The sequence below is a fragment of the Hippocampus zosterae genome, chromosome 3, assembly GCF_025434085.1.
Source record: "Hippocampus zosterae strain Florida chromosome 3, ASM2543408v3, whole genome shotgun sequence".
NCBI classification, from domain to species: Eukaryota; Metazoa; Chordata; class Actinopteri; order Syngnathiformes; family Syngnathidae; genus Hippocampus; species Hippocampus zosterae.
This window is the reverse complement of record NC_067453.1, coordinates 25,649,506-25,675,237: the sequence shown is the minus strand read 5'-3', so window position 1 is coordinate 25,675,237 and position 25,732 is coordinate 25,649,506. Positions and strand designations below refer to the sequence as shown.

Here is a 25,732-nt window from a genome sequence, read left to right as displayed (position 1 = left end):
GGGCTTCAACCCAGCGCGCATATAAATACACGTTTGCGCACAAACCGCTTGAGTAGGCGGCTGACAGTGATTATAAACGCTGGGAATATCTCCCACGAGGTGGCCTCACGCAGCCATCGAGCACCGCACGCCACGATGGCCAAGGCCAACCCTCTCATTTCTTGTCAACGGTCGTCATGGTAACAATCAGGGCACTCATGAACCTCCCATCCGCCCTTCCCCCGTCCCCCGCCTCTCGCCTACCACTCAAACCCGACCTGTCAGGGGCGATTCAACGTGCGGATTGCCAGGCCATAAACCCGCCGGCGGAGGTTGGAACAGAACTAATCAAGGAAATGGGCCGGCTCCGCCAGATGCCACTTATCATTAACATTACCTCCACTACGAGCATACGGGCAGCTACACATTTTATATGCGGCCACTTGATTCATGTGCAACGCTCGCGCCGCAAACGGATACAAGAAACTCTCGACGGGAGTTTTAGCTGCGCCTTGTAATCAAGGTCGGAGGGAAACGCCGCAGAACTCCGTTTTAGCGGCGCGGCTAAATCTATCAAGGCGTACACAGATGGCAAATGAAAGTCTATGGCTAACGCTGGAACCTGTGGAGATTGAAGCCCCGGCTCGTTCCCGAATGTTTCCTTTCTCGGGTTTGGTTGTTGGGCCGTCTGCGGGAAACCATTATACGCTTCCTCGAATGCTGCAAATTCACAACAAGGATAAGAAAAAGTTCTAGCGCGACCAAAAAAAACAAAAAGCAGCTCCGATATATCTATATATATATTGCGCGTCGTCCTGCACGCGGTCTGTCCTTCCGTCTGTCCCTTTTCAAAACGTACCTACTTCACCGCGCCGCCACTGCGCGCCGCCACTGCGCCGCTCAGGCAGTGGCTCACTACGATCGCACGGGCATCTTAGCGAAAAAATGTTGTCTACCCACAAGCATTGCAATGAAATTGTTAGTTATTTAGTAGAGCTAAACATCTCTTTATTTTCGCGATAAGCAATGAAGATGAACAAAAAGTTGAACCAAGCAACAACACTTTTGTGGGCCGAAGGCCCACCTTACCAGCCTTCCGCAGGAACTAGCTGATGAGCCGCCCGGAGGGCGGCGAACCAGCTAGTATGATTCTAAATCATTTGAGCAACCGTTCTAGACAAAAAGTTGTTTTTTTAATTAGATACGAGAGAGAAAGGTCTTTCTGCTGTAAATCATTTGTGAAATAATCAATCATTTTGCTGACCTTCTCAATGTAAATACAATACGGATTCATCTTTACAGCTCAGGGCTCTAGACTGAGACCAATTTAGATGCAGGGGAACCCTAAATTCTCGCCATGCCTAAAAACAAAACAAAACAAAAAAACTAACAAAAACCAGGCGGCAACTTTGTAAACCGATAAGAAAGTTTCTGTCCAGTGCAATTAAAAATTTGGGCGCACCTAACATTTTGTGCAGGTGCACCAAAGAAAAGACTGAGACCAATTTGGACGCACTGGGACCCTAAATTCTTGCTTTGCCTTAAAAAAAAAAGGAAAAGGCACCAACTTTGTCAAAAAAAAAAAAAAGAAGAGTTGAACCTATAAAGAAAATGTCTGTCGAATGCAATTAAAAATTTGGGCGCACTTAACCTTTTGTGCAGGTGCTCCAAAGAAAAGACTGAGACCAATTTGGACGTGTGCCTTTAAAAAAAAAAAAACGTCAGCAACTTGGTTCCCCCCCGCCCCCAAAAAAGCGAACCTATAAAAAAAATTTTGGAATTTAAAATTTGGGCGCACCTAATTTTTGTGCTGGTGCACTAAAGGGGGAAAAAAACGTCGCACGCACCAGTGCAAAACTTAGCCTGGAGCCCTGCCGCTTATTCGATTCTACAACGTGTCTTTAGATACACGAAAATCAGCGAACAAGCTTGAATGCAGCAATAATAATACGAAGCTTGACCTTTTATGTGGACGCAATTTTCCACCGCTGTGATTATCATCAGCATTTGAGAGACGGCGAATGATCGGAGACGCCGACAAGCGCGGGCGGGCCACCTGCGCCCGCCTCCGCTGACACGAGAAAACGCTTTTAATTAGTTTCACGCTCGCACGTCTGATGGTGACTTCAGCACCTTTGGAAAGTTAAGCGCCGCCTTTCGCGTCGCTGTCACCTGATGAATAGCACGGCAGAACGAAGAAAAGCACACTTCTCCTGTCTGACTGTACCATCCCCTTTTTTTTTTTTTAATTCGGATCTAATTGGGTACGTTTTCGCCTCTGGTGGAACAGATATCACTCATTAGGCTCAATCTGCGTGTAATTACAACAATGTTCCATGGGCAAATTTTCCGCGAAGTGGGCATTTGACAAAAGAGATTAAGAACACAACACCTGGGAAGCCTCTCTTTCGCGCTCTCTCTCTCTCTTTTTTATTATTATTTTTTTTTTATCGGAACATCAGGCCCGTCCGCTCGTTTCCAAAGGACTCGGGTGAGTTTGACGTCTGCCGGCGGCGTCTCGATCTGAAAAGGGGAAGCGCTGTGGAGAATTAGTTTTGATCCTGGGAGGCGGCTACTTATCAGGAGTGTTGTGATACGGGGTGGCTCACTCGCCTCCTCGGAGATTCCTCTCCTTTTCCGACTGGCTCTTAATATTCTCCACGCCTCCCTCCTGCCCTCCCTCGCCATTAAGCCTCGTATTAAAGATTCATACGGCACCTACGGGGTGTCTTCACACAAGCGCGCTCGCCTCGCCTCGCCCCGTCTCGCTACCTACTCACCCGCTCCTTGCCATATCAGAGAAGGCCCTCTAATAAGGATACTTAGAGAAAATCCTCCCTCTTCCCCTTTCCACGGTGGATTAGTCTTTGCACCGTCACTGACGAGAACAATCAGTGGAGAGGTTCTAAACAAAAAGGCTCCTTGTCGGTAATGTGCCTGTTTTGCCCCCCCCCCCCCCATTTAGCCTGGCAGATTACTCATAGCCGCCGTCTCCCCCTTGCGTGTTGGCACTGCATTTAACAATCATTTCTCATTCCCAGCCACGCCGTCCGTCCATGCTCGCGGCGTCTCGCCGACCGATTCTTGATTCCTTTTCTGATGACGACTTGAAAAGCGCGGCTGCTTACGGAGGGTGTCCTCGTCTCAAGACTGATTGTATTTTTAAATGTCTCGTCTACGATCCGCATTCAGCACTACTTCACCTACGCGTGATGTTGTTGATGAATACATTGACGGTCATTGGACATCGGCAGAATCCGAGTATTGTGATTGGCAAATTTGATGACCCCAAACTTGGTCGTGCTTTTTTGTCTTCGTAGCCATGATCCGTGACAGTTCACCAAACCTACTACCCAAATCGTCTTTGGAGTTTGTTTCAACTTCTCTGAGTTGTGGTCTGGGCTTGGTCTCAACTCCTCAAAGCCTTTTCTGGACCCGGTCTTGATTTGCCTTCATTTTGTCCTAGACTCCTCCATTTTTTTACTGGACTCGGTCTTGATTTGGTCTAAACTCTTCAAGGTTTCGATCGTGGTCTTGATCTGTCTTAGTCATGATCCTAAGTTAATCTTTACACCTCATCTTGACTTCAACTTCTCAAAGCCTTGCTCTCAACTTGAGCTTGATCTGCCTAGGTCTTAGTCTTGACTTAATTTCAACTCCTCAAAGTTTTGGTCATGACTTCATCCTAATCTGTTTTAGTATTGGTGAGACGAATCTCAATTTCTGTCTACATCTTGACTTAGTCTCAATTCCTTAACATCTTACTCTTGAGTCCGTTTCAACTCTTTAAAGACTTTGCTCTCAACTCCGGACTCGGTCTTGAGCCGCCTCAGTCTTGGTCTTGACATCGTCTTGTCAATGCGGTCTTGGCGTAAAAATGAGCAACTTTGGTTCTTTGCGCTCCCTGAAATCATTTTGAGTTGAAGTGCAAGCACAATCCCCACGGGGGATTATATTTAAAGTATTTATGCCAATAAAAGCCAATTGGGGAGACGTTTAAGTTTTTATAAATAATAAGAGTTAATGCCGTTGATCCTTCTGCTTCTTAAATCGCTCCTGCATGTCGAAAACGTGGCGACTCGCGGTAACCTCAGCGGAATCTTCTGGCAATTAGGCGAGTGCTAGAAAAACACATTAATCTCACCATTATTCCTCGCCATGTTCATTTATAGCCGGGCTGCAGAAACCTGCTCATTAATTGGCCGTGTTGGATGACACACAGCGAAATTGCATTTGCATAGCTCATTTTTAAATTGCCACGCAACCTCCAGCTGGGAGTAAGAAACCTTTGGTTACAAATGTTTGCCTGTTTGTGATGAAGCGGCGAGGGAAGGTGTCTGAACGCCGGCGGGCATTTTAAGATGCTCTTTGCTGTCAACCGTCTCTCCCACGTCTCCATGCAAGCGGAGAAATTGGCTGCATTCACCAGACCGCGGCAGCACCGGCGGCTGGCGCAACGGAAACCGAGCATCAGCCAACTAGAGGGAGGGAGGGGATGGGTGGAAGGGCACAGGGGCTATTTTGAAAAACAAGACCAAACCAAAAAAAAAAAACCCTTGAGTTTCATTCCAAAAGAATAGAGTTGTCCCTTTCCATCGCGGCGACCACTCTGCGTCAAGCATCAGGTGCTAAGCTACGACTTGTCATCGAAATAAATGTCGGCCCTGCGGTGATGTTCATGGGTGAACAGTCTCCATGTCGCTCCGTTGTCTTGCCGCCCTCACAAAAACAAAATGACATTGAGGGAACACGCGCGCTAACGTTAGCTTAAAACGTTGCTGTGCCTTAGCTTTGGATGCTGTAGCGTTATATAAAACTGTCAAGACAAGTCAAGTCTGCGCTTGACTCCAATATTTCATTCCTCTTGCCTTTAGGCTCCTCTGGGATTCAACAATGTGTCATTGTAACATTTGAGAATAGAATGCTAGAAGTGGGAAAAAAATAATTGCACATAAGCATACCCTATTCCCGCTATACCTTAACTCTGGGCGCTCCGGTGTTATACCGTATTGGCCCGAATATACGTCGGTGTGTTTTGCATTGCATTAAAAAGTGGGGGGCAGCCCGGTAGTCCAGTGGTTAGCACGTCGGCTTCACAGTGCAGAGGTACTGGGTTCGATTCCAGCTCCGGCCTCCCTGTGTGGAGTTTGCATGTTCTCCCCGGGCCTGCGTGGGTTTTCTCCGGGTGCTCTGGTTTCCTCCCACATTCCAAAAATATGCATGGCAGGCTGATTGAACACTCTAAATTGTCCCTAGGTGTGAGTGCGAATGGTTGTTCGTCTCTGTGTGCCCTGCGATTGGTTGGCCACCGATTCAGGGTGTCCCCCGCCTACTGCCTGAAGACAGCTGGGATAGGCTCCAGCACCCCCCGCGACCCTAGTGAGGATCAAGCGGCTCGGAAGATGAATGAACGGAAGAATAGTTTGAGTAGAGCAAGAGGGAATAATTGAAAGTGATTGATGCCCCAAAAACGGCGGCCCGGTAGTCCAGTGGTTAGCACGTCAGCTTCACGGTGCAGAGGTACCGGGTTCGATTCCAGCTCCGGCCTCCCTGTGTGGAGTTTGCATGTTCTCCCCGGGCCTGCGTGGGTTTTCTCCGGGTGCTCTGGTTTCCTCCCACATTCCAAAAATATGCATGGCAGGCTGATTGAACACTCTAAATTGTCCCTAGGTGTGAGTGCGAATGGTTGTTCGTCTCTGTGTGCCCTGCGATTGGTTGGCCACCGATTCAGGGTGTCCCCCGCCTACTGCCTGAAGACAGCTGGGATAGGCTCCAGCACCCCCCGCGACCCTAGTGAGGATCAAGCGGTTAGGAAGATGAATGAATGAATGAATAAAAAGTGGGGGTCGTCTTATATTCGGGGTCTAGACATTATACCCATTCACGACACTAGATGGCGCCAGATATCATTGAAGCGAATGTGAACTTGACTTCCCAGGCCAAACGAACCCCTGTCACGAAGAATAAAAATAGCGGTAGCACAAAGAAATTAACCGGCAGCTGAGGAGAAGTTATGATGCCATTTACATTTCAAAAACCAGAAGCCATTCATTTACGAATGTGATTGCACTTTAGTTTACGTATTTAAATGTTCAGATATTAAGATTTGAGGCAAACTAACATGCCTTTTCTTTCAAATATATTGTTATGGTCATTTGTTTCAGATGTACTGCAATTATTTTCTGTATAAAAATTAATTTGCTTTTCAAAAAGTCTTTTTTCAAACTTAAGTCTTGAAAAAGAGGGGGTCGTCTTATAATCAGGGCCGTCTTATATTCGCGGCAATACGGTACTTCACGGTGCCCGAGGAAAAAGCCAACAAAATATGTCGAAGCGCAACTAACTCCAGTGCCTTGTCAGTTGACTCTCATTGTTTGTTCCATACATCCGAGAAAATTCGGGTGACGAAACTTGCATCACAAAGATTGGAGTTGCCATTCACTTTCGTGGCCCATATTTTGCCTCTCTTGCCGTCACGGGGAAATCGATGGCGCTTCACACCTTTACGGCTTCTCACGTGACATCCTACAGCCATACATGCACCGTATTTGTTTTTAAAAAATGATGAAAGCTTCATAAAAATATATTGAATTCCACCCCAGCAAGCCTTGAGACGCAAGATGACGCCCGGAAAATCATGTGACCGCTCACAGCCAATCGGCGTCTTGAGAGCGATGAGAAGCGATCGAGCTCTTGAGCTGGCCAGACTTTTTTTACACCCAACGCTGCTTTTGCCTCCCTCTCCACCTCAGCTCTTGATGCTGCAGTTACAACGAATAAGCCGCATGATAAAATATGTCTGCGTCCAAACAGGCACAGGTTAAGAAATAAAAAGACGCTGACCTTCTTTCGCCTCCACTGTTGTTTATTAGTTTATTCCCACCACATATATTGCTTCCTTGTTTTACGGCCGTGGGGGTTGAAGCCAAGCTTTAGTGGAAGAAGAATTCTTGAGTTAATTAATGAATTACATTTTATTTTGTAAATGGAGTTGTCAATTTGCTCCGGAGCGACCACTCTGCGGGGGCTATAAACGAATAAGTGTCAAGCTGCCGCTTGCCCTGGAAATAGAGGTTCGCCCGAGAGTGAAATTCACGGGTGACCGTGTGCGTGGGCCAGGAGGGAGGAAGTGGATAAGTGCTCCGGGAGAAAGTAATACGGACTGGAATCAAAGTGAAATTGAACACAGGGCCTGACCTTGGCTTGCTGGCTTTTTCTGATGGCCCAGGTGATAATTCCTCGCCGGCTTTGGCGTGACTCCTACCGAAAGAGGGGGCGGCAGGTATCTGTAATTATCGGCAGAAGGCTGAGGAGGAGATAAAGAGAAGGAACGTTGGGTTTCGCTGGCAGACATCAGCACTATCTCGACCGTCTTAACGTGACGCCGTCAACAGGGTCGAGGCCGGTTTTTATGTGCCAGGCAACCTGGCGCGTCGAGCCGGCGCTTTGATGCCTCCACCGTGCCACCCCCCTCGGACGTCTTGATGTGACAGAATGTGCGTGCGCTCACCTGACGCAGCGGAACCTTTAGCGACCGCGCGCAGATGCTATCGGCGTATACTCCTCAGCCATGCAGCCGTCGCCAACGCCCCCCTGTTTCTTATCGGGCCATCTGCAACCTGGTTAAAGCAGCTTATTTCTTTCCAGCGATCCGATGAGTGGAGGCTAATTCCTGATGACCTTTGTGCGCCCGCGTTTGATTGCAAACGGTAATCACTGGAGGGATGAGTGATTCATCAAAAAGGAATCAAAATTGAGATGTCGGCCTATTTGTCAAATTGCCGTGACGGTGTCCAAGGGTCACTGATCATCGCACAATAAGACGAATGTGTTTAGTTTTTACATTACGAAATGGCCCCTGGAGTCCGCCTTTGAATCAAGCGTGTTAGAGAGGGCAACATCAGGATGGGAGCCCTCGAGGACCGCAGTTGGTGACCCCAATACACACTGTGTAATGAACTGCCATCAAAGTCAAGGTCCGGGGGCCAGATCTGGCCCACCACATCATTTTATGTGGCCCGGGAAAGCAAATCAAATCAAGCATGTCAACTTCCATGATGCTTGCTAAAGTCTGAACCTAAATTTCATGCCGTGCATGTAATATGTGGAGATGATTACACATTTATATGGTTTCCCAAAATTCATAATGGCCCTCCAAGGGAAACCATAACTACAATGTAAATGAGTTTGACATCCCTTCTGTACAAAGTTTTGCGGCGGGGGGGGGGGGGGGTGTACATGATATTTATTGAATACAACATGGGTGCCTCGCCTTAACAAACATCGGGAATCGCCGTTAACTGGAGGGTTCCTGAGGCTCCTCCGTCTTGACATAAGCTACATATAAGTTGTATTCCGCAGGGAAGCCAATGAATCGTTGATACACATTGATTTTGCGGCTTTAAAAATCACTTCCCCCTGACAGAGAATGAAACTCGCTTGCATCGGAAGGCGTTTGGAGGGTTGAGTGACAGCTTCGCAGATCATCTGCCTGATTTCAAACTTAATTAACCCCGCCGTCATGCAGCGCGTCTCCCCCGCCCATCGCTTGGACCGGTTTGGAAAACAGGAAGGAGAAGCAAGAGGTGTTCATCCCATACCTGAACATGCTTGTACACTTGAGGTCATCTTCCGCACATGTTTGCCCACCCGGAATCGAACCCTGCACCTCTGTACTGTGAGGCAGACGTGCTAACCAGACATCCGCCCCATCAAACAAAAATATCCGAGAACATGCATACACAGGCTAATTGCCATTAGTTTTAATTGTGCCGCATGGCACTATACATCACCGGCGTAGATAGTTCAACGAAGATACGTTTGTAGCGATTTTCAGACTGCAGTTTTTCTTGAATCACTGGTCTCTTATACTGTATGTTAGTTCGACATTTTTCGCAATCATACAAGATCGCGATAGGACAAGTCATTTGTGAAGGACAACCAGCCCCTAAAATGGCCACATCAACCCAAAATGACAGACTCCTTAAGTGGTATGGTCGCAGTGGCACATGAGATTTTTTTTAAATGGTTTTACTCATGCTAGGTATTGCTAATTGAAAATTGCCTCACTTGCGTAATTGACCCCCGTCAAATTCTAATGGGGCCACCAAAACAATTATCGGGTGTGGTGGGGTCACAAATGTTGAAGTGTTTTACCGCGGATGAACACATAAATAGATTTTTCGAGGATGAGAAAGTCCTCAGAGATATGATTCAGTGCGCCTCAGAGTAATGACGAAGAAACGGAGCAACGGCAACATTACAGCTCATTAGCCGAGTCTATGCTTTCTATTCATTTCGACTGACGGTGATTACATCATTGTCATTAAAGCACTCTTCAATCCAACGAGGCGTAAGACCACCAGACAGGTCGAAGCTGCGAAAATCACTTTGTGGAGGCAAAGAGGGGAACAGCACATCTCGACTGTCCGTCAACAGTAACTGAGTAATATTTGTACTCGACACTTGGATAATTGTCTATTGATTCATATAATTGCCTCTCCCAAAAGCCCATCAGGACTTGTTTGAAAAAACAAAAAAACAAAAAACAAAATGAAAAACACTATCAAACCGTGTTGCCATTTATCGATCATTATCTTAATGAATTATCTGCTCAATTAAGTAATGCAGTGGCGTCCAAGATATATTTTGAAGGAGTGTTGTAAAACTCCGCCTCTTCTTCACTTAGCAGAAGCCGTAATGCATTAGGTCAACTCGAGACTGTATGTGGTTATTTTGTTGTTGTTTTTTTAAATTTAACAATAGCAACTGGAAATTGGTTAGAAACAAGTGAAAAAATAAGCACGTTTTGTGAAAAAGTGAAGTTTTAATAGCTTTTTGTCTGGCTGGGGGATCGGTGTTAGCATATACCTTAATGTGGACGGTTGGCGCCATGTTCTGACATTTTAATGACAGTTTTTTTTTGTCTTTTCAGGTTTTGAAATCGCGATTGAACATTATTTTTGGATGGTGTCATGTTAGCGCAGTTTGTAAAGTTTAACAATGGTGACAGTTTGGACATACCTGTGTAGAGATTCAAGATTTAACCATGACTTTGTGTGGCAGTGTTAGGTCAAAGAAAGAAAGGGAAATAAACAACTCCCATCTATCGGTCAACCACATACCTCCTGTAATATTGTTCATCCCTTCGTCCGGCCCGCCCGGTTGACTGGCTTAAGTCGCTGACATTTGATGTGAAGCGGCGCGGGGCCGGAGAGCCTTGCAGCAACTCACTCATAGAAGCATGCAAGTGCAACTGAGGAGCCGCCGTGTCGGAAAAGGTCAGGCCTCTTTTCAGCAAGCCTAATCACCCACTCTCATTAAGTGGCCCGCTCGCTGACTCGCACTTGATTGTGTGTTTACGGCTACGCCAGAAACGTGATCGAGAGTGCCACGGAGCGGCCACGGCGGTGAGGCGGCAGGGCGAATGGATTGCCGCCACGCGAGCACTGATTGGTGCGTGAAATGTGTTTATCGGAAAATGAGCATTCATGACATGAACACGCAACGCAGATGAACGATTCAGGTTAGGCGACACGCTCGCGAAAAATGGCCTCGCTTCAACATGCGGTGTAATCAGCGGAGTTATTAGAGGGGAAAGCGAGCGGCTAAAGCGGCCTCATCAACTTTTGTGGGAGTTCTCTTTAGCCACAGGCCCAACTCACAGAATATAGCACGCAATAGACTTTAGCAGAAGACTGAGTAGAATGGCGGGTCATCATTTTGGATCAGATTTAAATTTTTAAATTGCAATTAGCGGCACGCTCATCCACCTCACGATTCTTTGTTTGGGATACAAATCCTGCTTGTACAGGTATTCACCAAGTACTCCAGACTTACTTCACCCTCTAAACTGACCTCATGTCTGAATGTGAGTGTGCATTCTCGATATGTACCCTGCAATCAGCTAATGGCCAGACCGAGGTAGTCCACCTAGCGCTGGAAATCAGCCGGGACAGTCCCCAAACCCTTTTTATTCACTCTTGCTGACATTTTCAACACTCTTTCAATGTTTAAAATAAGCACACAAAACTTGCAACAAAAAATACAACCGTAACACTCGCTGCAAAATTGATGAATGATGAAGACTGTTTGGCAGAGCTAAGACATAGCCAGAGGCGGCTGCTAGCTTTGACACAGTGAGCAAACCTATCTTTGAAATTGCATAAGTATGATGAGATGTGAAGTTTGAAATAAATATTGATCCACAGTTGCACAAATAGAGAGAGACCAAATTTAAGGCTAGCCCAAGGCACAAATTCCCCATACTGATGGCAGTCAGTGATTGACTTTATAAAGTGTTCTGGATTCAGCTTTAGTTTTCCATTTCCAACAATGTCCCTTGTAAGGTTAAAGTTCAAACTACGCAAACTGTATGCTCTTAACAAGAGCCCGAATTGTTATCCATGGTTCGAAATTTAAGCTAACTTGTTGTTAATGTAACAAATTACCGTATTTTCACGACCATTCGGCGCACCGTATGGTTGGGCGCAGTCTCATTAATGGGTGCTATTTCTGTATTTTACACATAGACAAAACGCACTGTATTATTGGCCGCAGTTTTAAAGTGGTAAAACATACGCCAGCTTTAACATACGGCATGCATGCGCGCATGCTAAAAACACGTTAGCTTGAAGCATACGGTAGCATGCCAAGACATACAGATACAAGCTAAAAACACGTTTTTAAAAAGGCAACGAAAGCAGAACTGAGTTCGGGTGTATTTTATTTAGCCATCGTACAATGTACTCACGTTTTTCGATCAATCATCACCCAGAAATCTATCAGAGTCCTCGTCCTCTATATCAGAATTGAACAATTGTGCAAATACCGGTAATCCATCAAAAACGCTGTGTTCCCTCTCGTTGTCAGAGTCACTCTCATTGCCATGTGGCTCCACAGAAATTATGCCGGCTTTGCCAAACACTCGAACAACAGTGCAAGCAGACACGTTCGTCCAAGCAGCCACAATCCATTCGCATATTGTGGCATAACTCGCCCAGCGCTGCCTCTTACTCTTTGTAAAGTTGTTTGCCATTGATCATCCATTGTTCCCATGCCGTTCACAACTTTACTTTGAACGCCCGGTTGATGCCAATGTCCAGCGGTTGGAGTTCTTTAGTCAAGCCTCCGGGAATAACGGCAAGCTCAGAGTTCATTTGCTTGACTTGGTTTTTCACCGCTGCTGTGAGATGGCCACGCATGCCAAAAGCATAACCGATGGCTTGAAGTTTGAACTGAGCTTCGTAGGCGTGTCTCTTTGTAGAATTTATTTTCGGGGGTTCTTAGAAACCAAAACCGAAGTTGTTTTGCAACAATGCACATAGCCACACTCTATACAGGTGTTGGTACCTGCTTGGAGCGTCCCTTTCGCGTCCACTTACACACCCACCCTTCACTCATTGGCGGACTTCTTTGCCGCATACCTGTCCACAGTCACTTCCGCCTAAGTGCATACACAAGACGCTCCGCATCATAAGGCGTCCTGGCCATTTTGGAGAAAATTTAAAAAAAAAATTTTTATGGCGCCTTATAGTCGCGAAAATACGGTAAGCCAATTCTGTGCTAAGCTAACAAAGCAAGTCACACGAGTTGGGTGATAGATTTCACTTTTTTAAAGTGTTGTGAATCTGTTTTTATTATTTTAAACGGGAGTTGACATAGTAGTTGTGAAAGTGACGAAAGCCGCTGGCCGCGTAATCATTCGAGAAGTCAACTGGTGCTCCTTTGTCTGTTCCATGGATAGCAAAGCATCATCCTGAAAATGATCTGCTGTTGCTAGACCAGTACGCTAGCTTGATGAGCTCAAGGGCGTGTTCGGAGGTTTAAATGCACTCTGAATAACCACATGGCAAATTTGATCAACACAATGAGTTTCCGTACGGTCAGAGTGCATCAGTGCACAGGTATTTCCAAGCACGCTAATCATTTCTGTCCTCCATGGTAGCTACGCTAACAAGGCTAGCCATACGTTTAAGCTCCAAGTTCAATCTCCTGTAAATTGTCTAAAGGCGTGAATATGAGCATAATCCCTTCAGTTTGAATTGAAAAGGAAATAAAATCACTAATGAAACGCATGTAAAAAGTGTACTATACATACGAAAACCCATTTAATTATTTTAACTGAAAATAAAATACCTTTATTTCAAGGGGACCTAAACATTTTTTTTTACACTGGTGCTCTGATTAATATTGCATTCTTGCTGGAATAAGAATTAAACAGGATCATTAATCAAATTCAGGTAGGTGCTATGCTGAGCGAAATGGTCATCAGCCAGAGGCTCACAGTGACGTCGAATCTACAACATTGCATTTCCGGCTAATTCAGCACATTTCAGTAAGCCTGGTTTGTTAAAAATGAATCTGCAGGAACAGCAACTGTGGCAGGCTGTCAGCATCGAAGATAACTGTGCGAATTTATTTTCACCCCTTAAACAGCCTTCAAAAAATCCGACCGGTCGAAAAAAAAAAAATATATATATATATATATATATATATATATATATATATATATATAATAAATAAATAAATAAAATATATTACCCCTAATTTTTCTCCGTGATAGTTCATTTTCCTGCTGCCACCACTAGTCGCGCACCAGGCATCTCATATTTAGAGGACCTCAGCTGCGGCGCGCCACCTCCAGCCGGCCGTTTGGCCGCAGAGGCCCAATAATGGTGTTTGTTTAGCCATTAGTCTGGCCCAACTTAACAGCTCCTTTCGCCTCCAGCTGCAGCCGCGCTGACAGATGACGATGGTTGAGAAAGCGAGCAGATGGAGTGCCCATGCTTGGAGAGAGAACTCGACGCCTTTCAGATCATTTAGTAGTGAGCGGGAAAGTTTTTGCAAAGTTTACAGTTACAGTACAGGGTGCAATAAAATGACCAAACTGTGTATACTTAACATAATGTAACTCAATGTATTATTATTATCGGTATTATTACAAATATAAATGGATTTGTTTGAGGGCGTCACTGTGGTCGACTGATTAGCACGTCCGCGTCACGGTCCTCTCTGCGGCTTGCACGTTCTCCCCAGGCTTGCGTGGGTTTTCTCCGGGTGCTCCGGTTTCCGCCCACGTTCCCAAAACATGCAACGTAGGTCGATTGAACGCTCTAAGGTGTCGCTGGGTGTGATTGTGAGGGCGAATGGTTGTCTTTCAGTGACCTGCGATTGGCTGGCAAGCAGTTCAGGGTCAAGCAATTTTGCGATCCTCATGAGGATAAGTGGATTAGAAAATGGATGGATGGATGGATTGTTTTGGTTTTGATTTTACATTAAAAAAAAAGTGTTTTCACTTAAAGTGTGTTTAAGTGAAAATAACAGGAGAAAGAAAAGTCAATTTGGACTTCAAATGGAATAAGTGTCTTTGAAGAAAAAAATAGTTTGGTTTTCAACTGAAAACAAATCCAAAACAAAAGTGTAACTGAAAACTGAAAAAAAAACCCGGAAATGTGTCATGTTGAATAAAAAGGCAGAAAATGTAGGAAAAATTACTCAAACCAACATCATGGAAAATGGAAACAAAACACAACTTAAAAAAAAACTAAAAATGACCATGAAAACATGACTGAAAATGAAAAGGTGTGGAATTTTGAAATGAAATAGAAAGAAATATAGTTTTATCAGGTGGTGGGGGAGGGTGGGGGGGGGGACACAAAACCTGTCTGAGTTCCAGCCAACACTTCCTCTACCTTAATATTCGCTGGTCATCGTTCTCGCCGGCACATTTTGACAAGTGACTGGCACCCGGCAGGTCGCACAATGGAGCTCTTGCGGCTCAGTCGATAACACGTGTGATTGCCTTCTCGTGTTCGGTCTCCCCTGGCCTTCTTTGTCCTCCCGTTTTCTTGGCTTCCTTCCCTTCCAAGGTTTCTCGCTGGTCGTGAAAACCGGCAAGGTGCGCAAGGGCTTACCCTTAGCCACCTTTATTAATAATCAAACCTCATCTAAGACAACTCATCGACTCCAACAATGCGTAGCGAGTGTACTCATGATAAATCATAACTGAACCCCCCCCCCCCCCCATAAAAATCTGAATTGACTCCTAAGCACATAACTCAAACGGACACTCTCACACATACTCTTACAAGCAAACATACATGCACACACAAACTCACACACTCAACCAACCAACCACCCACTCGCTCTCCCACGGAGGCACACACACACACGCACACTCTCGCTCTCACAGTTGCAGCAGGCACACACTCACGCACTTAAACAGTCACACTCTCATGCTAAACTCTCGCTGTGTTTCTCTCACATTCATATGCACACACTCTCTCACACACACACACACACACACACACACACACACACACACACACACACACGCAAACACACTCACATGCTCCCTGACACACACTCACACCCACATGTTCTCACATACACATTCATACACACTCATGCTCTCATATGCACTCTCTCACCAGCACATGCATATGAAAGTGGAAGTGTACTTATACACACACACACACACACACAAACACACACACTCTCTCTCTCACTCTCTGTCTCGCTCTCTCTCTAACATAGACACACTCTTACACACACTCTTTCACACACACACGCACACACACGATGTTATTTGCACTCCTCTGGCAGGTCGTGGGTCGAATCACCCGCACGCCTTAAGGCGTTGAGCCAGCCTCCGGAGGCCCGGCGCCACAATTAAGAAATCACCTAGGCAGAATGGCCCGCGGGTAGAAATCCATTACACACCTTATTGGCTGTAATGATTTCAATTCACCGGCATCAACGCCAATGAGGCGTGATCCCACGTCGCATCGTGTGCTTTTAGCTTCAGCGGCTCCGATTGCCAGGGTAACGCAGACTGTGTTCACACGGACGGGCGTGAACCCGTGTCCTTGATCATCATGTGTTTGAAATACAATATAAAAGTATAGTAGTATATAAGTGTCATGTACAACATGCGGCAAAGCACTATTTTTCGATTAGATGTGGCTTTTTTTTTAAATGAAGCTCCTCCACTTCACTTCACCATAGTTACTCGTCACCAAGGACAATATAGCGTCGTCAGAATGAAGGCCGAAACCTCGGCTCTGTGAGTCCGACTTGCTTAGCGCTACACACCGCGCCGCACGTGTGACACCCATTGGCATTCGATCGCACGGGTTGCTCTCCTGAACCACATTTTAAAATAATAATAAGCTCAGCAGGCAGGATGGGATTTTATGCTTTGACCCGCGATGCACCTCATATTCCACGATGAAGAAAACGGAATCGTTTTACCTTTATTTTGACCTCACGTCACGCACACCTGAGGAACTCTAATACTTTCTCCGTTTGCGAGTTAAAAACTCCCCTCCCGTCTGTCCATTTTCCGTCACGCTTGTTCTCGTTGTTGTAGCTCTTCTGTTGGATCACATTGAGTGAGTGTACCTAATGAAGTGTCCTTGTTGAAAAGAGATCAGACGGGAAGGAAGCGATTTAGCCGCGTTTCATTTAAGGTGCGCAGACGTCGGCCAGTGCCTTTTTTTTTTCTTCCAACGCCGCCTCCAGTGTCCTCACGTGTTTCTTCTTGACAAGCAGCCAGCTTGCATATTAATAGAAGAAAGTTATTTCAAGGAAACAGAAATTTGAACGAATTTTTTGCAGTTTTCATCGTTTGACATGCTGGTGTCAAAACACACCCAAGAAAGTAGCTTCACATGCTGTATTTTAATATGATCAGTTTGAAGAGGGCGCTCCTGTCGACCTGGGCTGGAATTTTTGGAGGGAGTGGAGTGAGCATTCAGCACACACATAAGCGTTCAGGGTTCATTTAATGCTGCGCATCTATCCAGAAGAAAGAAGGTCTGAAAGTCGTTTGAGAATTAGAGTTTGCTTATTACACAGTACCTAATGACCTTTTTTTTTTTAATTGCACTTCACCAAATTCTCCATACATTTAAAAAGTCTAAAACTAAAACTAATAAAAATTACATTAAAACAAAACATAAAAATTATCAAACTTGTTCTAAAAATTATCCAACTGAATTTGAACACACAAGTCAAAAAATGAGATAAAAACAAATTTTAATGAAACTCCAACACCGTTTTAACCCAAATATTCAAGTAAGTCCCGCTCATCAGACGCTAACTTTGTTCGCCACGGCTAATCCGGGCATCCATAAAAACCTCAGCGCAGCTTTGCTTACCTTTTGGCTTTGACTGGCTGGCGGGACATCTTCAGTTCCTTGACAGTGGCCTGGGATCTTTGCCCAGTCTAGCGGGCAAGTCATGGGCAGAGAAACTCAATGCATGAAGAGGTGGTGGGTGGGGGGGGGGGGGGGGTTCTTATGTAATTTAGCGTCAATGTTACATAACTGTGGTCCTTCAGTGTGGAACGGCACACTCACTGAGGCATTTTCAGAACAAAGCAGATGACAAAGGATGTGCTGGGTTGTTTAATGACATATTTATTGGATGAACAGGCACTCAACTACGTGTATACAAATCTTTAAAAAGCCAATTTTCCATAACATATCCGCTTTAAGAACAACTTCTTCTCCACGCTTTAATTGCAAACATAATTAAGTTCCTTCCAATGGAAAAACTCACATCGCGTACAGTCCATTAGCGGGTTTTGTGTGTGTGTGTGTGTGTGTGTGTGTGTCAGCTGCCGTCAGGACGCGGCAGAGGTGCACTTGGCTCCCGAAAAAGGAACTCCTCTCTCGGCCAATTTAATCGGCTTCCTGCCATGCGCCAGCTGTGTCCACACAACAAACACTCACTATAGGAAGGAAAAAAAAAATAAGACAACAACAACTCCCTCCACGCTGCGACGTCCAAACTCGCACTGCATGGGAATATGATCACAAGATACTTTGCTCTAGCTACATGGAGGTTATCCTCCATATTTATTTCTTGTTTTTCCCGAAATCAGCCCCATTTGAGTGGGTGGCACTACCTCATGCAAGTGCAAATGCTGCTGGGCCGATGGCGAATCCGGGGTTCGTTGCCATGACAACCCGGGACGGAGTCAGAGCTTTGTGACTGCGGAGGCAAGACTGGAGACCGACCGCCCTCGTCGGTTGGCCCCAGAGCGTTGTGAGGAGAAAACAAAAAAGTGAACTCCTGTAAAGAGTTTGAACTCGAAGAGGCAGCGGTTCATGCACTATACGGTGTGCCGCTACGCTGTGTGTATGTGGCGGTCTACGGTTTTACAATGAAGCCAGCAGACTTGTGAATATTGTGAAGCTGTCATCGTGAATGTTTAAAACAATTTGACTCAAAGTGTTTTGGAAGTGCGGCGGCCCGGTAGTCCAGTGGTTAGCACGTTGGCTTCACAGTGCAGAGGTACCGGGTTCGATTCCAGCTCCGGCCTCCCTGTGTGGAGTTTGCATGTTCTCCCCGGGCCTGCGTGGGTTTTCTCCGGGTGCTCCGGTTTCCTCTCACATTCCAAAAACATGCGTGGCAGGCTGATTGAACACTCTAAATTGTCCCAAGGGGTAATTGTGAGTGCGAATGGTTGTTCGTCTCTGTGTGCCCTGTGATTGGCTGGCAACCGATTCAGGGTGTCCCCCGCCTACTGTCCGGAGACAGCTGGGATAGGCTCCAGCACCCCCCGCGACCCTCGTGAGGATCAACCGGTACGGAAAATGAATGAATGAATGAATGTTTCGGAAGTTAACAATTTTGAATGGTTCGATAATCTTTCAAAATGGCTCAGCGATCGCCCACTGGTATCATCCGTACCTTCCCGTCCCTTGAACCACCCCGCCGCCCCCCCATAAAAAATAAATAAATAAAACAATGATTGGCCCAGTTACTGCTTCTCCCAGGCAGTCAAATCGAAATGAATAAACTGCCAATCCTGGCAGCAATTGTTCACATGGAAATTGGCCTTGCCGTCGTCGCATGTCACACACCGTTGTTGCGCAAAACTCCGGGAACAATTTCACCAAAGATGGGATGAGTGAGCACCCCGAGAGAACAGAGCGAGAGAGAGAGCGCAATGGGGGGGGTCTCACCTCTCTTCATGTTTCATCTTCAACAAAGTGCGTTGATGGAGCGAGAGTGGCTGAACTACGGGCAAGCCCTCATTTCCAGCTGCGTTGTCATGTTGCCTTGTACACACGCTATCGGGCCTTTTCAGACCTCCTCGCACGCACGCACACACACACACACACACACACACATGCAAGGCAGACTCGAAAGCATTTATCCCCTTGTTCACCTCTTCCCCCACCCCGCTGTGAAGCCTCTGGGGTCAGCTCATTTAATCGCTGTTCACTTTTTATCGACATTCTACACGCGCGCACACACACACAGACACACGCACGCACGCACGCACTTCCATGCATGAGCATCAAAGGGGCAGGCACGTGCCAAAAGAAGCTCCCAGATAAAGAAAAGTGCTGAATGTGAGTCGGATCGCAGTATGCGGTTGTATCCTATTATGTTCTTAGAGTTTGGGTGCATTCGCTTTCCCTGCATCGGGCTCAAAACTTGCCAACTCAGCGCACAGTTTTTGTGTTTATTAGTCGAGCATTGACTCTCAACATTTTCAGTTTTTTTTCCATTGGGATCAGTTATATTTCGGGTCAAGTGAGTTTTCCAGTGAGCCACTCCCAATGTATCTATTAACCCCAAGTGTGATCTAACCTTCATCTACAGTATTTGTTTTGTTCTTTATGAAATGCCCAAAATGCAACCAAACGGCAACAAAGCCCGAGCTAAAGGGAACCAAGGAACCACATGATGTTGAAATGATACATCCTGATATTGTCTGTGTGGGAGGAGGAGCCAAGTTTAGCCTGGGTTGCCTGCGTCAGATGAGGCTTCGTTTGTTAGTTGGGGATAGAAAATGTTGTCAAATGCGAAATATTTAGTGATCATAGTTTGTGGAACACACACCCAAATTTTTTGGGGGGGGCTACAAATCTGAGGTTTGGCCTATCAGTGTAGAAAGAAGAGGTTTGGAATTTGTGGTTTCCCTTATGCAGGCTTTATTTTTCTGTTCCAAAAGAAACTGAGGAGACTGCAATTCAAAATAAAAAACATTTTCTTCACAAAATCAATCAAATGAAATCCTGAAAAATATCTACTACTCTCAAGTCTATCAAGACCGACATGGAAACGTTCATTTTCAACACCAGAGGCAACAACAGTCACCCACAAGACTGCTTTCAAACATTTCGGGACAATTTCTGTTGAGTGGTTATGTGCGAGACATATTAACCAAGCTATTTTTCAAGCGCACCTTTGTATTTTCCGATATCTAAGCGCAGCGTTAATGTGAATTGTTCATAATGTTAGTACCACGATGCTACGTGACTTCATGTCACTGTTGGTCATTATGCCGGCCCCTGTAGCTAGAGAGATAAGCGGTACTTGGTTTAAAAAGTTTGAAAAACACTTCTTTCAATCACGAATATAGGGAATTATCAATATTTGAGGTAAGGAGGGAGTACCTCAATTACTTACGGTCACCTTTTTATCACAGGTGACCAACATTCGTCCGTTAGCTAGCTAGCTAGTGCGAAAAAGCTAATAATAATAATAATAATAAATTTTATTTGCGGGCGCCTTTCTAGAAACTCAAGGACACCTTACAACAAGCAGTTAAAATCACGAGTACAATGTTAAAAACTACATCAAATAAGATAAGAAAAAAATACAACAAAAATAAATAAATAAAATAATGGCTAACACAGCAGTGCTCTATTATGTCAGCCAGACTGACTGAAAATATCACCAAATGCATTTAATCTGCTGTTTAATTGGATTTGAAACATGTGGAGCTTCCATGTGTATGCGATGCTCCACGTAGATTCGCATGAGTGCCGAATAGTTTTGAGAGGTGCAATTGGTACTTTAAATGGCCTCTGTCACAAGAGCACAGTGTGTTTTTGTGGTGGCGGTCACAGTGAGATTACCTTGTCAGCACTTCAAACTGCGTGTCTGGGTGTGTGTGCGTGTGTGTGTGTGAGAGAGAGAGAGAGAGAGATCCTTGTATCTGCTAAAGCCCTAAAATGTGTACATGATGGGTGCACAGCTGACATTTTTCAATCATCTTTGATTTTCCTCTGCTGGCAGGTGCTTTTTTGTGGCAGAGGCGGAACACATGCTTGTGGAGGAAGAGGTGACAGTTGTCAGACACCATCGTGTGTGGGTGTGTGGGTGTGGGTGTCTCGTGACTGCACTTTTCCTTTATAGATTCTTTTCACCGGTTAAGGAGTCACATCAATCATATTTCAGGATACACTGTGAAAAATAAAAACGCAAGATAACCAGCTTACTCGGTTGATTCCAAATTCTGTGGTATTAGTCCATCAGAATTTCAGCTTTGCCTGCACTCTTGGATCAGACTGAATGAATATTAAACAGCCGTAAGGGAGGAAAACAAGCGCACATGCTAACGTAAACGACGCGGTTGCTCTTCCTTTGCTCTGAAAGTTACTTCATTGTCTCTAGTTTACTGCAGTTTTCCATTTTTCCAAATTTCTCTCTTTACCGTGAGCATCGATTTCCTCCATTTGTTGTGTACTTAGCATGTCTCATTCCCGTCGATACGATCGATGTGTCGCGTTTTTGGTGGTTGTTGCGGCACTAAAACCCAGTCGAGTGCAGCCGTGGCGGTGCCGTGAAGTGAAAAAGCACCTTTAGTGCTGACTGTTTTGTCGTGGTGAAAAATTGTGTCAAAAGTGCAGAGAAGGAAAACGTTTCATTTGTCTTCATTTGGTCTGTTATTAATTCCACAATTGCCGCTTTCATGGAATCACATTTTCAGATAGGCCCCATCTTCATTAGCCCATGACGCGTGGCGCTATTCTTTATCTCTGACCGCGGCAAGCTTCATTAGCTGCCGGCTGATGCAGCACGCGGCTGGCTAATTTTAGCAGGCTTCATTTATTCCCGAGTAGCTACGTGTTGGATGCGCTGCCCACTCGTCGTGTATTCCCACATGTGAAAAAGGAAGGGAAAAAAAAGGAGTAGGGGTAGCAATTGGCTTCATTCCACCTGCGCGCAATCGCCCGCCAGACGTTTGCCTCTTTTCTGCTCTTTGAAGCCTCTTTAATTCCTGTGATCAGGATTAGGCGCGGGGGGGGAAAAAAGGGATGAAAAGTGCCGGGGACATCCGAGGAGAGAACGGGCTCCTTTGAAATATGTCAAGAATTGCCTGCGCGCTGACCCACAATGAAGCAACGGAAGGAAATTCGCATTCTTTTTTTTTTGTTCCCGGTGTGCGTGTGTAGGAAAGTGCTCTTTGAAGAGTTTTCTTTCACCAAAATGAATGACTGAAGATATTGTTCTTCCCTGACGTTGTCAAGCTGTGTTTCATTAGAATCCGCTCAATTACTCTCACAGAAACAAATCAGAGTCCATTTTTTATTACGGCGTCCGTGCGGTCATTGTTGCGATCCGTGCGATGGAAATATGCATATTCTCGCTATTAACTGCACGGTCAACAATGGCGAGGCGGTCAGAGAGGAGGTCGCGCTCCAGTTGCTGTCCCTATATACAAATGCAGCCAATATTTAGACTCGTGCCCCTCTTCCCCCCTCTTTTTTTTTGTGCGCCCAAGCTGAAACAATGATGAGCTTCATTTCCAATACAGACAAACTTCTGCACAAGACAAGAATCCACCCGTGCCAGAAAGTGAGTTCACCTCTTTTTGAAATGACATTCTTTTTCCTGTGGACCTTTTCAAAATGCTTGCAAACGAGCGCCACACTAGGCCTACTTCTGAGGGGCAGAACCCGAGTGACCAACGCTAGCTGAACTCAAAACATAAATCCAAAAAAAGACATGATGTTAAGGAATGTACTCTACTGCAAAATATTGCCCGAAAGGTGAACTGAGTAGTTTTATTTGATTGAATTTTGTGAGCAAAGGACAAATGGAGGCCAACCACACCAAACAACACCATTACCGTTTAATGTTCAATCGTCCTGTATTGTTCATCACACTTATCCTTATTACCATGCATGAGTGGTGGTTCATTTCACGTCCCTTTAAACTTAAAATAAACGTCCTCTAAATGTGCCACACCACAGAGAAAAGTGCTGTTAACAGTTCTGCTAAATTTGAGGGATTAAAAAAAAAAATCAGCAAGTAAAAGAACGGTTACAAAATCAGGGACGGGAAAAAAATCAAGCTTTTGTCTCCGCTTTATAATGTTTTGGGCGCGTCCACTGAATGGCTGAAAATAGATGCCACATCACCGAGCATTTTTCTTAGGGTGACACATTGCTACATGTCAATGAGAAGAAATCTGTTGGTTGCAAGGGACCACGCCGCAACGGGAGGCGCTAGCCATCAGCTAGCAGGCAAGCTAACGGGCCTCCATGGCCCCTCTCAGTAGGCGACATCTCCTCTCCAGGGAGTTGAAATCATGACACCAAGCTGTTCTGTAAATTGCGGCATCTGGGCACGATGCATTTTCCGGGTGTAGGCATGGCTAGCTAGCTAACAGCATGCTATTGTTGTTAAGTCAAGTCAAGTCAAGTCAACAGTATTTATAGAGCACTTTCAAACAGCCATCGCTGCATACAAAGTGCTGTACATGGAGCGATTTAACATACACAATAAACAGTAAGACGAAATGGTAATAAAGGCGGTAGAAAGCACCAAGCAGTAAAATCATGCTGAGTCGAACGCCAAAGAATACAAGTGGGTTTTGAGGAGGGCTTTAAAGATGGGCAGCGAGGAGGCTTGCCGAATGTTCAGTGGGAGGTCATTCCAGAGAGAGGGACCAGCAACAGAGAAGGCTCGATCCCCTCTGAGCCTCAGTTTAGTTCTTGGTACTTCTAACAAAGACTGGTCCACAGACCTGAGGCGCCGGGCAGGTGTGTAGGGGCGGATGAGCTCAGAGAGGTAAGGTGGCGCGAGATTATTCAGAGATTTGAAAACAAAGAGGCGGATCTTGAAAATAACTCTAAAATGAATGGGGAGCCAGTGAAGGGATGCCAGAGTAGGAGTTATGTGCTCCCTCTTACGAGTACCAGTCAAGAGGCGAGCAGCCGCATTCTGGACCAGCTGAAGGCGCTTAATGGAGGACTGGCTGACTCCAAAGTAAAGGGCATTGCAGTAATCGAGCCGGGATGTGTCAAAGGCATAGATTACTGTCTCAAAGTGTTCATGTGAGAAGAAAAGGTTTTATTTTGGCCAGCTGTCTAAGGTAAAAGAAGCTTGATTTAACAACGGCACCAAATTGCCGATCGAGTTTGAAATCACTGTCCAGTTTAAGGCCCTAGTTTGAGACTGTTGACTTAAGATAAGGAGACAGGGGGCCCAAGTCTACAGGATGGAAAGTACAAGGGCCACTGGGACCAAACAATATCACCTCTGTCTTCCTTTCGTTGAATTTCAAGAAATTTTGTGCCATCCAGGTTTTGATGTCTTCCAGACAGGATAGGAGTGGCCTTAATGAGAAGGCGTCTTTCTTGCTCAGTGGGACATAGATCTGGCAGTCATCTGCATAGCAGTGGAAGGGAATACCATGTTGCCTTAAGACAGCAGGGGGGGGGGGGGGGGGGGGCGACTCATGCCGGACATGTCCGAAAAGTCAGGAAAACAGTTTAACACGACATAACGCGATTCAGTTCTATGTAGTTCTGAGTCTTTGCGATATTTGCATCCTGAGTAAATGATCTTCAAACATGGATAATGTATTTAAGAACAAATCTAGGAATTCACTTTACCAGGTTTTTACGCTTGAATCTGTGTTGTGGAAATGCACTAGCACAAGCAGATAACATAACAACGTGGAAGGTTACAGCACCTGCCGCACATTTATAATCATGTTGGGGTTTTTTTTTGAGCTGCAGTAATCTCGAAACGATGGCTCCTTACTTTCAAGGTTCCACGACGCGTTCCAGATGCACGCCACAATCAATAAGTGAAATGTCATTCGGCTCGCCACACAGCTTGAACCGACTTTGACGACACCAAATGATGAGGAGCTTGTGTAGGATTGTCAGTTTGCGGCCGTGACAAATTATTATTTTTGTCGCTTTCCCGGGGAAGGACTTGTGTATTGTCACTCCAGCGTCTGAGGTCATTGCCAAAAGGGGAGCTCTGTGATAAAAATCAAGCCTTCGCTCAAACTTTTCTTATTTTGAGACGTCATCAATTTTATTACCCCCGTGGTTTCCGAGCCCTTTCCCTCTCCCTCACCCGGATGTTTCCTTTTTCTTGTTTGTTTCGCTTGCTTCTGAATTTCTTCTTCCTATGTCGCTAACAAAAAGCAGACTGGCTCATTGTGTCGGCTATAATAGCCATCACATATTTGTCGTTCCTCGGCGACAGATGCGCCATCCTTGAAATGTTGTTTCTCAAAAGTAATTTTCTTTTGTCTGCCACACAGAAAGGTGCAAACATATTTGAAATAAATTTGTCATGTGAATACTGTGAGATAAAGAGTGTTTTGGAGTTTAAAATGTACTGCAGTCAGGGGGGGAAAAAGAGGTGAAATCAGTGAGCATCTACCAAAGTGATTCTCAAACGATACCAGTACCAAGTGGAAGAATCGCCAAAATAGGTGTTTAGTTGTGTGGGGGGGGGTTTTTCTTCAATTTAACACAGTAAATCCAGTTTGGGACATTTTAAAGTACTGTTGAGCATTAAATCTTTATGGGGTTTATGTTATATTTATTCATTCATTCATTCATTCATTCATCTTCCGAGCCGCTTGATCCTCACTAGGGTCGCGGGGGGTGCTGGAGCCTATCCCAGCTGTCTCCGGGCAGTAGGCGGGAGACACCCTGAATCGGCTGCCAGCCAATCGCAGGGCACACAGAAA

General features: G+C 45.5%; 2 protein-coding genes across 3 annotated transcripts in view; one reads left to right on the top strand and one right to left on the bottom strand.

The window, feature by feature from the left end:
- LOC127597570 (SRSF protein kinase 2-like) overlaps positions 1-25,732 on the bottom strand; it is a 446,193-nt gene that overhangs the window by 284,598 nt on the left and 135,863 nt on the right. The gene's annotated exons all lie outside the window — the stretch shown is intronic.
- The window catches only part of plxnb2b (plexin b2b), a 171,222-nt gene that overhangs the window by 94,433 nt on the left and 51,057 nt on the right, over positions 1-25,732 (top strand). The window lies entirely within an intron of this gene.